Source organism: Melitaea cinxia, chromosome 1 (genome assembly GCF_905220565.1).
Source record: "Melitaea cinxia chromosome 1, ilMelCinx1.1, whole genome shotgun sequence".
NCBI classification, from domain to species: domain Eukaryota; kingdom Metazoa; phylum Arthropoda; class Insecta; order Lepidoptera; family Nymphalidae; genus Melitaea; species Melitaea cinxia.
Window position 1 is genome coordinate 8,516,805 of NC_059394.1, and position 14,655 is coordinate 8,531,459.

The following is a 14,655-nucleotide window of genomic DNA, read 5'->3' on the forward strand; positions in this document are numbered from 1 at the left end:
TGAAGCAGTAATAAATGTAAATGGCTGCGGTACCTCCATTAAATTGAGACAGAAGACCCAAGACTTGAAAAGGTCATATTTTTACTCATTGCCACTCAAAAATTAGAAATTATATCGTTCAGAAAGCATTATTCAAACTGTTTTGTTTGATTTTGTTTTTAGAAACATTTCATATTTCATAAAAATATTCGATGGAATAAGGTAACATAAGTGTAAAAAATTTTATAATGCATAACGTCAGAGTCGATATATGTCGTATCAGAGCATAATTTTTACGCCTCATAAATTCCCCTTTATGCCTTTTTCTTTCATTCATATATTTTAAAGTTTTCACAGAAATTAACGGAAGTTGAATTAAACTAATTATTTGTAAACTTTTAACCGTGAAAACAGTCTAGACACAGCTACCCATTATATTAAATTCGATAAACCTCAGATCCTCGCAAAAGAACACCGATTCCAACCAAGGATGATCCGTGAGGATAATGAAATAAAAAACATCAAAATTTCAATAGAGAAAATGGCTGGCTATTACCACCTGCTTGGGATCCCATTATTAATATAATTAAATCAAAAACCAAGCATTAAACCACAGATTAAAGACTCAATTAGCACATTCTGCGTAGATAGGACTAAATAAAATATTGATATATGTCGGGTAGTTTTGAATAACTTTGTAACGTCTAGGACGTCTGACACCTCAGTCCTCCCGTGACCATGGTAGCTGCAGAGTATCTGAAACTTTGGGAATCGGGAACGGGAAAAAGTAAACTTAGTAAATACGTATTTTTTATATGAAAAGGATGCAAAAAAGCGTACGGCCAACCTTATGAATCCTTGCAACACCAGAAGCACCGCAAGTGCATTGCTAACCCTACCCACGATCTTCCCTAGGAGATTTGGTTTCCTTATGCACCACAGGAACACAACAATACTTGGGAGCTTTATTTGTCCTTGATCTTCTGTAAAGTTGGGGTACTTCTCCTTGACAGGAAAAGTACTAGAAGGAAATACCAGCTTGACGGATGCTTTAGATTTTGATTAGGATATTTTCCGCTGAATTGTATTAAATTGTATTAAAATTTTGATAAGCTAAGCTAAACCTATTACTACGGTAAAAAGTTAATTTTCTTAACCCTTTACATCGCGACATCAATATGAAATTAAAACATGACAGGTACTCTGTACGAATCGCTTTGATCATACCCGCGAGGATCGCGAGTTTTACGTATTTATTACATTTTAATCATGAAATTTTTAACGTTTTTTCCCTAATAATGTTTCTCTCCATTACTATTATTCTTATTATTTAGTAAATTTGATCATTAATTTTACATATATTATAAATATTTCTAATCAAGTTTTTTTTCTAAAAAATTTTTGTTTCCAAAAATTTAAAGATTATAGTTCTTTTATAAAGATAAAAGCGACTTTACAAATCACGCTACAAACAGATTTAACAATTTGTAGTGCAAAAATCCTGTTTCAAAGCTGCCAGTATATCGAAGCACTTTTTAGTAGTCCTGATGTTGAATGAGAACAGACTGAAAAAAAATGACAAAAAATTGAGTAAAGACTTTAGCACTTTTTATTTCGTGTACTTGCGTTTCAATACACGCAAGTTTATATCTACGATGCTGATGCTTCCTAAAATATATTTGATAATCATTTTACAAAACAAGTATGCGGGTTATATCTTTCCTTAGACTAACAGTCATCTCTTAGATGAGAGGTTATGAGAAACTCTGTTTAAACTTAATTATATGTGTTAAAACACTTTGACAAATGCATGACGGTACTCTTAGAAACGTTTCGAATTTTATTTTTTCCACCGATATATACCATAGGCATAGCGTATTAGTGCTAAAACCTCTTTTAATATATAAAACATTCGTTCAATGCATAAAAGAAGGGCAATTATGTCTTTCTATTCTGTTACCATAGTATTGTTCAGAGTTTCAAAGACAGTTATCTTAATGAGCAAAACTGAGTTTAATTGTTTTATACTGTGTACAGCAAGATATATTAGGTCGAGGAAAAGTTTGTTCGTATTTTATATAAAATTTCAAGGTAAGATTTTATAAAATTTATTTACATCACTTATAATATATACTTACCATTTTGTTCGATAACTTTCCGCAATCTCGAAGGTAGTGATAGGATTCCGTTGCTGTAGTAATTTTGGAATTTTCATTAAAAAACCGCGACAAGTAGCTTTGATAGTCCTCTCTATATGTTAACTTTACACTACTTAAATAATTCTGAAGTGACCGAAACACTTAGAAATCTTAGGGTGTAATATCGGGACTATATGGTGGATGCATTAAGATTTCCCAGACAAACTCTCTACATTTTTGTTGAGTGGCTAAAAGCGTTGTCGTGACGAAAGACCACATCTTTTTGTGTTGATCAATTCTGGCCGCATATTCTCAATTTCTTGCTTAATTCTCATCGGCTATTAGCAGTTGAATTCCGAATCGATGGTTTTACCCGCCGGTAAAAGCTCATAATGAATAATACCCGATCACTTTATTACGTATCGCATTAACCGGGTTCCGCGATAGTATGACTTTTGACTACGATCTCTTTCGTACATTCTTATCGTAGGTGATCCACTTTTCGTTACCAGTGATCAATATCTTCAAAAATGATTCGTCATCATTATGTCTTAAGAAAAAATCGCAAATATGTACACGGTCCATTATTTCCTTTTTTCGCGGCTTGAGTCGCATATTCAGTTTTTGAAAGTAAAACATTAAAATGTATCGAATTTTTGAATTCACCCATTATGGGCGGAAAGAAAAACAAATGAGAAGTGGTCAAAAATCTGTTTTTTTTTTAATTATTTTTTAAAAGTCACCTTTTCATGATATCAAAACTGAAAAGATTGTATTGCAACTTTTTACTAAAAAATACGAAAAGACTTTTCCCTTACCTTTTTTATTATAATAGCATATGCAGCGACAGTCCATTACACACAATTGTTGTTTAAATGTCAACATTTACAGAGATTAATGTTCCAAAACCAATTCTGGAAGGATGGTCAATGTTTTATTCGTTCGTTGACGTATTCAAATTTAAAGTGAAACTTTTATTCTATCGCCCCAAAATATTTTGTTCATCTATCGCATGTTGCATTACAGCTGGCCACGAAGTAGGGATAAAGTGAAAGGCGCATGCAGAGCAGCCAAGGCCAATATGGCGGTGCCGATATCTTGCATCAGCAGACCATGTACCATTTATATTATCACTTATTCGTGCAAGTGTTCGGCGGTATTTGTGTGTTTTGATCCGTGTATTATAATTGTAAATGTTTTTATTCACTCAATTTTAACTTGTATCGTGGTTTTATGAAACCATATAATTCTTTTTTATAAATATGTGAATTTATTAAAGTGATTATTTATCACTTTTTACAACTTGGCTGCTATTATGTAGCTATGCGATTTTCCATAATTACTATCTACTTAAATTCATATTATTTCTTTATTATATTACTAGCTGAGCCTGCGAATCGTCCGCGTTTTGTTATGCTCAACGTGAAACTTTAAATTGGCAAATTTTTTAATTTATGAACCAATTGATATGAAACAAACATTAAATGTTAAATGAAGCTTACCACAATATTAAAATATTGTGTGATATTCATATCTAAATAGGATAAGCCGTTTTTGAAATTACCGTGTACAAACGCATAGAAAAACAAAAAAAAAAAAAAATTCTAACAATAATTTAAAGGTCCCAATAATGTTTTTTCTCATAATTATATCTTTCATGCACAGACAGCGATCCGTTACATTTTTATTATATGTATTGATAAAAAATTGCTATAACGCGTTTTCCAGATTTGTTAATTAAATAATCCAATACCCATATTTAAGAGTGAATATTTTATTAAACCGAAGCCGAAAAACATTTATATAAATATTAATAACCTTATCGTTATAAATAATCAATGCCCGAATGTTCTACGTAAAGTACCTTTAATCCTTATACATTCAAAAAGTTCTATGTAGCTTTACCCATTTTCTCTGTTGAACTGTAACGATAATTACAAAATCCGAGGAACGGGTTAAACGATTATGTATACGTATTATCTAATTGATAAAAGTATAAATAAAAGTAATCGTATGTCCTTTAAAACGCGAAGCATTTTTTTTTGTTTTTTGATTCCTCTCCTAGTACATTTTAGAGCAAAACATTTTAGTTCTGTATTGTTCTGCAGGCTTACATTTTTCCTACGCTGCAGTTTATATTATATAGTAAAAAAGTATAAAAATATGAGTCTAAAAATTATAGAATTAAAACTTTTTTAAATTATGAAGGTTGTATTATTTTAAAGTCTAAATTATAATAAGAAAAACTACGTTTAAAGTAGAAATATTTTATTTAACGTTAAGACATTCAAGTGCTCGCAGGTGAAAATATTTTAATTTTTTAACAACTTAAAAAAAGATCATGTATGTTCGTTTACATTTTTTATATCTTTACCTATTGCGAATGGATTACGAATCCTTGGCAACCGCTCTGGTGTTGTGGTGCGTATGGCGTGAACGCGCCTAAACACGATTCCCGCTCGGGATGGATATTTGTATTTATATTAATAGTTGTTTCCAGTTTTTAACCGACTTCCAAAAAAGGAGGAGGTTCTCAATTCGACTGTATTTTTTTTTTTTTAATGTATGTTACATCAGAACTTTTGACTGGGTGGAGCGATTTCGACAAATTTTCTTTTAATCGAAAGGTGGTGTGTGTCAATTGGTCCCATTTAAATTTATTTGATATTTAACAACTACTTTTCGAGCTATATCTAATAATGCGTTTTTACTTGACGCTTTTTTCGTCGACCTGCGTTGTATTATACCGCATAACTTTCTACTGGATGTACGGATTTTGATAATTCTTTTTTTGTTGGAAAGGAGATATCTCAAGTTTAGTACCATGATAAGGAAACCAGGATCTGATGATGAGATCCCAGAGAAATCGAGGGAACTTCTTGAAAATCCGCAATAACTTTTTACTGGGTGTACCGATTTTAATAATTTTTAATTTAATCGAAAGCTGATGTTTGTCATGTGGTTACATATAAATTTTATTGAGATCTGATAACTACTTTTTGAGTAATCTTTGATAACGCGTCGTTACTTGACTATTTTTTCGTCGATCTACGTTGTATTACTCGTCAATGTAATTGAAGTCGGTTTTTTTTTCGTTTGCGAGCAAACACAATTATTATATTAATATTTGTTTCCAGTTTATTTGGATGTCAGTCCTTGTGGGTCTCCCTACCGTGCCTCGGATAGTACGCTAAGCTGTCGGTCCTGGTTGTTATCATATACAGCTGCTAGCGAACTCTCGCATAGATGGGAATATATTCACCAACTCGCAGTGGAGCAGAGTGGTAGATTAAGATCCTATCCAATCCTTCTCCTACATGGAGAAAAACTCCTATGGCCAGCTGTGCCGAGCTACAGGCTGAATTATGATCGAATCGTTACGGTGCTACATGCAGATATAATTCAGTATGTCCTCATATATTCATATACTTGTCTAGCTATATGAGTTTATTCAGTAATCCCGTGACGGACGCTTGTAGTTTGTAAGTAAATCAATCAGTGCTGATGGTCATTACCGTTTTTAAAATTTATGATTAACATTTGTGTCTTAATTTAAAGTTATTAAAATAATGAAAAGACTAAAAAATATTTACCGTCGATAAAAATATGCTTGAACAAAGTACAAAAAATATATAATTCTCCGTGTTTATTTATGCAATGTATAACTACTACTAAAAGTTTAACATTTCAACAGATAAAATAACTCTTAAAACCTTATCACATTACGATAAACTTGCCAGACTTATTTCAAACTATAATTTGGTTTAAAACTATGACAGCAGTTGTCAAATTCACATGGGCGAGCTGGTTCGCGCGTCATCGATTTCTGCTAATTGGATGTAACTTTTCACAGGCGCACCGTATTCGACAGCTATGGTAGCTGTCCGTACAGGGTATGCGTTAACCAATACGAATATTCCACACGTCACTTATTGATGCAACATTCGATGAATACTGTGTTAACTCACGTACGCATCAATCGACCGGTATTCACTTTTAGTGAGTATCGTTTCGCTTTTATTAACTTTCATTCAGTAATATTTGATAAACGATTTCGAAAATGCAACAGAACCTGAATTCTCTTTCTTATAATGGAACTGAATTATTAATTATTAGAATTTAAAAAAAATATATAAAAAAATCGCTATATTATTGCACTGTAAACAATAAAAATACAGTTTGATCAATTTTTGGGTGCAAAGACGGACTTATTTCTAGAAGAGATATCTTCCAGCCCACCTGTGACAGTGAGATTGAAGTGTCATAAAGCAGGAAAAAGTGCAGAAGTGCTGTTTTTAGTACCCATTGAATAAATAAGTTTCTTTAGTGAGAATGTATTGCCTCAGTAAACAATTAACTGATGGACCAATTTGGATTTGTTTAGGTAGTTTGTTTCAAAGTCGTGCACCATACACTGAAAAAATAACGCAAAAGGAACTTTATGTAACTTTTGGTTACGGTTAGTTAACACTAAGTTTATTAAGATTATTTGAGTATATATAAGCATAAGTATAGACGTCATCCGTATCAGGGAAAAAGCCATTTCGTAAGATATAACCCAACTTAAAGGAGGTTATTAGATTGTAAAGACAATCACATTGCTGAATGTGCGGTAAGCCGTACAGCAAGATTTTGAACATGCAATAATGTATTGAGTAACTTGTCAGTCGGATCCAATAGCACACATCAGGTAGTCGAGTATACGGAGAAGGAGTGATTGAGCAAAAATAATCTTGGCTGTGAACGGGAGAAAAAATCGGAAACGCTTGAGAGAGTATGGTGCATTCATTTGTTAATCTCGTTGACATGAGCAACCCAGGTCATATGACAATCTATAATAAGGCCCATTCTTAACTGTATTGCAGTAAGGGATTGTAATGTCAAATAACTGGATTCCACAAGATTTATTAGTCTACTGCTACCAAAAAGTATACATTGTTATTTTTTTTGGGATTTACTATACGGTCGAAGGACCGCATCCACGGCTGAACTTACAAGTTCCGAATTTAATGCACCAATATCCTTATGCAACTCAGTCAGCTTAAAATTTTGATACAACTGTAAGTCGTTCACGTACAGGCCGAAGAAAATAATTTTAAAACGTTATAAATAAAAATGGCATAAGAAACAGCAAAGGGGAAAGTATCCATATCTAACCATTCTGATGACGCATCGTTGGTTTTCACGCACTGTTGATGTTCAAATATGTAAAAGAGAACCAGTCTAACATAGTAGGAGAAATGTTGACCACTCCAAGACTTCCAATAAGGATGTTAAAGTCAACCGGGTTGACAGCACGGCTAAAATCTCGTTTAATAATAATAATAATTAATGTACTAAAAAATATTCTAAACCACTGATGTTTGGTATTTTGAACAAAACTTTTATAATATATTAAAATTCTAACAGGGCATTCCATGCGAAGCGGACAACTAAAACGTGTTGATCTTTCTGATTTTAGTAACTTTCGAATATGTTATACATATATATGTTCTCAATCCATATGTGTTATATTATTATAGTATACTGTTTGATTAACGAATTATTAGTCATTAAAGTATTGAGTAACCAGCAAAAACGCTTTATAGGTACACACAACAGGAATACTGTAAGTGCCAATATTAGGTATTTAAAAGTAATTTTAAAATAAACAAGATAGAAAAATGTTTACTTAATCAAATGAGCTTTGTAACAATATTACGAAAATTAACGATATTAAAGAAATTTCATTCTTGTCCGATTTTATGTTTTAACGTATTTTTATTCTTTGCAGCACCATTTCTTTGAAGTTTTTATTAATTTATGAGTGTTTTTTTTCTTCTTTTAGGCATAGCAAGCGCTTCCGCCACTTAGCTCAGCTTGTTTTTTTGTAAGTAGAAAACAAAAGTTTCATATAATTGCTAAACTTAAAGATTTTGTGATGTGTTTATTCGTTACAATACAATGTATTCATAAATATTCGGTACATATTTTTTTCAGTTAAGCTTCGAGAAAAATGTCCCAATGTACCGAGATTACGGGATATGTTTTTTCTTAATAGAAATATAAGAGTAAATAACTGTTTTTTGTCATTTGGCAGTTATCACCTGCTGCCAGCCGGTATGTAAGACTTAGCCGAGCTCGAGGCGCGTTATTTCATAAAGTAAATATTTATGAGGGAAAGGAGTTTCCTCGCGCGTCCTCCAGTAAGCCGCTTGATCCGAAAAGACATAAACCTCAAGGGATCCAGTTGTAAGTTCACAAAGGCAACATTTTGTACTTTCATAGCAAGTTCTTATAGTAAATAATAGTCTTCTTTTACCTTTTATCAACATAGTATTGTTATCGTTGTGTCATTTGTTCTTAAAAAAACTGTTCATAATAATAAAAAAGTACAAGTGTATTCTTCGACCTAATCTTAGGTTAAGTGTTTTACAACAACGACAAAGATGGTGTAGGGAAGTCGCAGAGGTCGTAGCTGTAGCAAGCAGAAAGCGAGTAAAGATATTTAGTCTTGGGCTAGTTGTGTCATGGCAGAAAGACAAAACGTCTGCTTTTATGATATAAATACATTTTGACGTCAGAGAAAATGAACCCATCGCACGTGTTCAGGTACTTGTTAAATATAAACTAAATGTTTGAATAATTTACAAAGTGCTCTAAGCACAAAGTGCCTCCTTATTAAGAGTTATGTAGTTTTAAGACATGTTGCATCGAATTTTATCACAACTAATTGCTTACTCGCTTCAACCTTTAATATCCCACTGCTGGGCATAGGCCCCTTTCCCCAAGTAGGCGAAGGATCAGAGCCTAATTAACCACACTGCTCCATTGCAGGGTTGGCGGAACTAATTGATTAAAGCCTATATATATATTTAGAAACAAAAAATGCTCAATGTAATAACAAGATGAGATACCATGAAATTTTTAAAATAAAACCGCAGCTTTAACGATATTTACAATAGTATTAACAATGAGAAATTGCTAGCATTTCACATTTCAACAAAACTTTTTGTGTATATACACTGTGTAAATATAAGAAAAAAACATGAATATGATTTCGTTTATCTACATAAGCATGCTCCGTATTCAGATATCTTGACATTTTTGATCCACCGTGGCTCAGTGTGAAATTGTATTTTTTCTAGGACTGACGATATTCTATAACGAATATTCAATATAATCCGCCCTTTTCTTATAAAATTTTACCTTTATCTTTTTTTAAATAACAACTCCATCGGTAATGTAAAATAACAGGATTGTTTTTAAAGAAAACTTGACTAACCTATAAAATTAATTTACGAACGAAGAAACTGGGAATTTTTAATGCAATGAGTAAGGGACCGTTTGAAGGACGAGCTAAAGTAAAAAGTGTACAGGGCTCCGCAAGGTTTATGCTAATTTAACGCGAAATTTTTTTAACTTACCGAGACTAATATTATTATTTGCAAACAACAGCGGCTGTGCGCTAAAGATATTTCGGGATGAAACATCCAAGTTTATTATAGACGAGCAATAAATGTTTAACTTGAAATAAAAACTTTCACTATGAACGTTAAATATTTGATATTGTCTAATATTACAATATTACACTTAGCTACGTCAAGCGAAGTGTGAGGTTGCCTCGAGGGAAGCTTATGTTGTCTTCGAAACTACGGTTTAATTAAAACAAAATACACTCTATACGTATCTATTTGAATAATAATTTAGTGAAAATTATAAGGCTCGATGTTTCAATTGTTTTCGTCTAATACTTGTTATATTATTGTAAACATCATAATACAACTTATAGCCCATCTTTTAAATCAAGATTACAATGTTATTTTGTTTAGAAAAATTTAAGCACAGAGTACTAAAAATATCTAAAATATACTTATTTTATCTTAACGTTAAAGGTCAATATGTTATTTATATTATGATAAGAATCCTTTTTTAGCGATTATACAATTAAAATGGGGTGGAATTGTCATGTAAAAATAACTCAAGTTATTGCCACAAAAATGGTATTTTGAAGCTAGCGTCCCAAATGTTAAAGAACTCGATAAAGAAGAGGCTAATTTAGTTTATTAGCGTTCATTATTAGTTAACGGCGTGTACATGTGTATTGACGGAAGTCAATCATCCAATTGATCTGTACAGTCTGTACTGTAAATCTTAGTATCATTTTAGTTTCTAAGGTCTATATAAGTCTCGTAAGGTACGAAAGGACAATCCTAAATCCTTCAATGCTTAGCTTTCAATTTTTTTTTTATACCACTAGGTCAACAAACAAGCGTACGGGCTCACCTGATGCTAAGAGATTACCGTGGCATATAGACGCCTGCAACACCAGGAGCATCGCAAGCGCGTAGCTGACCCAATCACCAATCCCCAGGAGTTCTGGTCACCTTACTCACCAACAAGAACACAATACTGCTTGAAAACAGTATTATTTAGCTGTGATCTTCTGTAAGGTCGAGGTACTACCCCAGTCGGGCTTACATATGCAGATATTCATGTCTACTAATAGCCTAAACTAATATTATAAATCTAAAAAGTTTGTTTGTTAAAACGTGCTAATTGGATAGTCATATGTATGTCGTCATTCTGACAGACCACCGCGTGGGTAAGAAGGTTAAAGAAAGGACTCCAAATGAAGCAGATTAATTTCATGAGAAATCTTAAAACAAAAATGTGTACTTCTTTAAAATATAAATGTGAATATTTTTGTAAAATGTCGATACATAATTAACTTTCATTCCAGTCTTATTATAACGTTTTATTTTATATTTTTTTTAGTATAAACAAAATTGTCGTAACTGCTTCTCCTCCAACACGGTTTGATTTAATATTTAATCTTAGATTTAATTTTTTAACAATAAGTACTAACAACATATTACATATATAACATATTTTTACAACATATTTTTGACGTAAACTTGTGGAGGCCTATGTCCAGCAGTGGACTGTAAAGGCTGTAATGATGATGATGATGAACATATTACATTTATTTATTCATTTATTTATTTATTCTTAATGTACACCAAAATACAGACACATATAAAAAAAGATACAATACAAGATGTAAAACGGCGATCATATCGCTAAAGAACGATTTCTTCTAGATAACCTTTGGGCACAGGACACGATACAGCAGCAGCGGTTAGAAGTGTGCAGATATTAAGGAGGAAAAATCAATAATAAATAATAACATATACGAATATTTGTATTTTTACCCGACTTCAGAAAAGGAGGAGATTCTCAATTAGACTCTTTTTTATTTATTTCTAATGTAACTTACATCAGAACTGCTTACTCAAAAAGAAAACCATCGAAATCGTTCCGCCCAGAAAAAAGCTCTGAGATAACATACATTAAAAAATACAATCGAATTGAGAAACTCCCCTTTTTTGAAAGTAAAAAAAAAAAACTTATAAATTCATATGCAGGACAATAGACAAATATTTTATCTAGCTTTCTTGAAACGTGTCTATTTTAAATAATAAATTCGTCTTTTTCCTCTAACCGTAAGCACACACATGATATAACTAAACAATGTATTTAGAGTGTACTGTAAATGTGTTTAGACTTTTTACATATAATATTTGGAATTGTTATCATAATTGCTACACAACAATGACGCTGATTGCACTACGGCTCTGTTAGTGAAGCAAACATATACATATAATGGCTGTGTTGTGTTAATATTATGCTCAAGTTACTCCGATCATTTGTCGCTTGCATAATTGTAGAACTAAGTATCAATAAATGGTATAATTATAATTTGTGTGTTCAAAACATGTACTATTGCTTTGTAATATTTCATTATTTACATTAATAAATACTAGTGCTGGCCCAGTGGTCGAAATTCGACCATAATTAAATTTAGATTATAAGTTTGAAAATCATTAAGGTTCTGATTTCAAAGACTATAACTTCTACAATAATAAACAAAAGACTATATATATACCTATACTAGCTGACTTCGCAAACGTTGTTTTGTCATATGTGTTATTAATTCCCTTAATCGTCCCTCTTATAACTTAAGGGTGTGAAAAATAAATGTTGGCCGATTCTCAGACCTACCCGATATGCACACAAAATTACATAAAAATCGGTCCGGCCGTTACGGAGGAGTATGGTAACTAGGAGTATGGTAACATTGTGACACGAGAATATTATATATAAGAAGAATGCTGTTTACAATATATTTAACCTCACTTACAGGGGGTTACCTATTTAAACTGTAGAGGAACATTAAGTATTCTAAGGAAGCCATTGTTATAACTGGTTTAGCATTTTAAGCTTCATTTTGTGATCATACTTGAAAAAAGAAAAGCGTTCAGTTTGTAATAACAAATGTTATTGTACTTAAATTCTAGGTTCCGGCAAAATGTTTAGAAAACGTTCTAGTTTACATATTCGAAGTTGAATGTAAACTATCGAACTTAAATATTGTCCTATACACTACACTTCAGTAGGATTTCAAGGCTTCATTTTATTGCTTTTGATTGCAACTAAAATATTTGACTACCGATTGTTTTATATCTTATTAAGAAAAATTTACAAATCAAATAATTTTGGCTATTTTTTTTTAAAGTAATAAGATCTTTCGAAGCATTTAATTAATTATACTTTGAAACTTCCTTTTAAACAGTTTTATTCTATTTTTAATATAAAAACACGAAAGTGATTCAAATATTAAACAACAATGTAGACTAGCCCGTTGGCGCAGATTGTAGTGGGCTCGCTTTCTGCTCCACGGGTTGCGGGTTCGATTCCCGCCTGAGTCTGGGTGTAAAATGTGTTTTAATTTGTGTATTATTTCTGTGGATATTTATAAAAAAAAATTAGTTCTTTCAGTTGGTTGTTACCTATAACACAATACCATACCATAGGACCTGTGTGAAATAAAAATAAATTATGTAATAATAATATTCTTAAATTTTATTATTTTATTAAGTACTAGCTGTGCCCGCGACTTCATCTACGTGGAATTCAACAAAAAAGCTATTTATTAGTTCGCGAAGTTATAAAATAAATAAATTCCTTACATAAAAGTAGCCAAGTTACTCGTTACTACATCAGCTATCTGCCAGTGAAAGTCCCGTCAAAATCGGTCCAGCCGTTTCAGAGATTAGCCGGAACAAACAGATAGAAATTATAAAAAATGTTATTTTGGTATAGGTATGTATCGTGCATACATCCATATGCATTTAGTAAAAATCGGTTATTTTAATATTACAAACAGATACTCAAATTTTCTTTATTTTTATAGATAATGTGTAGACATATCATGAAATTTCTACGTTCTCTAAGAAGGTTAGGGATTTTACGTAAATCCTATCCAGTATAAGATTTTAAATTAACATGTTTATTTTTATTGCTAAAAGAATTCGAAAACGGGATATTTACCATGTTTTTATTTTTATTTTGCGGAGCTCGATATTTCCACATTAGCTACAAATGAATACCAAGAATATTGTGCATAAATTAGTGTTGAGATAATTGTTAATTTTATTAAATTAATTTTTTTAAATAGAAACAATTGGTCAAAATCAATGTTATCAATGGTAGTTTAGTATACCTGTAGTAATTATAATAGCACCCCACGCGTCTTGTACAACAATATGAATTTTCAATTGAGAACTCCAGTTTTATTTTCAATTTAGCTAATTCGATTATACCGGAAGGGTTTTATTTCCTCAGTTGCGATTAGAGAAATAAAATATGGCGATACGAAGTTCGCCGGGTCAGCTAGTAAATTATAAATAGTTTAAATAAATAAAAATAAAATAAACGTAAGCATCTCTCCTGTGTCGGGGGTCTGGAAACAGACACAATACACAAGCTCAAACAAGCAGACCACAACTGTATGGCCGATACAAATTTTTGACATGTGAGAGGATCAAACCCACGACCGCTAGCGCAACAACCAGTTATATGTGATGATGCGCCAACGCGTCGTAATATATGGTTTTATTCCAAATACATTCGACGAATGTAAATTTTTAAATAAATAAAAAATACATTCAACGACGATGACAATAAAGCATTACGTTTGTAAATTTTTGTAACTGTATGTATTAGTGATTTACATTGTTTATATAGTTTATGATCCGAGATAGACGCGATCTTTACCCATCTGCTGCAGGCTATATTATATTTGACAACTACCATTCAAACTAGACATTTTGATGTAAGAAATTTATTAAAAATGTCGACAAAAGTAGCAAGAAGAATACATTATGTATATTATTATACCTGGAAACTATTTATTATGCCAGGAAAATAATAGACAACGCAACGACTGCATTTTCTTCAGGCTTCGCACTGTCGTCGATAGATGCTGAATTTATTTTTTAAAACCGTAGGTGCTGTTTTTAAATAATAACCAAGTGTGTTAACTCCGACGCACGACTGGAGTTACTCAGATCGCCTGTCTAAATAGGCACAAAAAAGGCATTTTTTTACTAAAATAAATAGCTAATAAGCTCTGATGCTTCTCTTACATGGGGAAAGAGGCCTATGCCCAGTAGTGGGATATTACAGGCTGAAGCGTAAATACCTATAACATAAT

General features: G+C 32.0%; 1 protein-coding gene across 1 annotated transcript in view; it reads right to left on the bottom strand.

Annotated features, from left to right (window-relative positions):
- The window catches only part of LOC123661448 (lachesin-like), a 72,117-nt gene that overhangs the window by 56,928 nt on the left and 534 nt on the right, over positions 1-14,655 (bottom strand). The gene's annotated exons all lie outside the window — the stretch shown is intronic.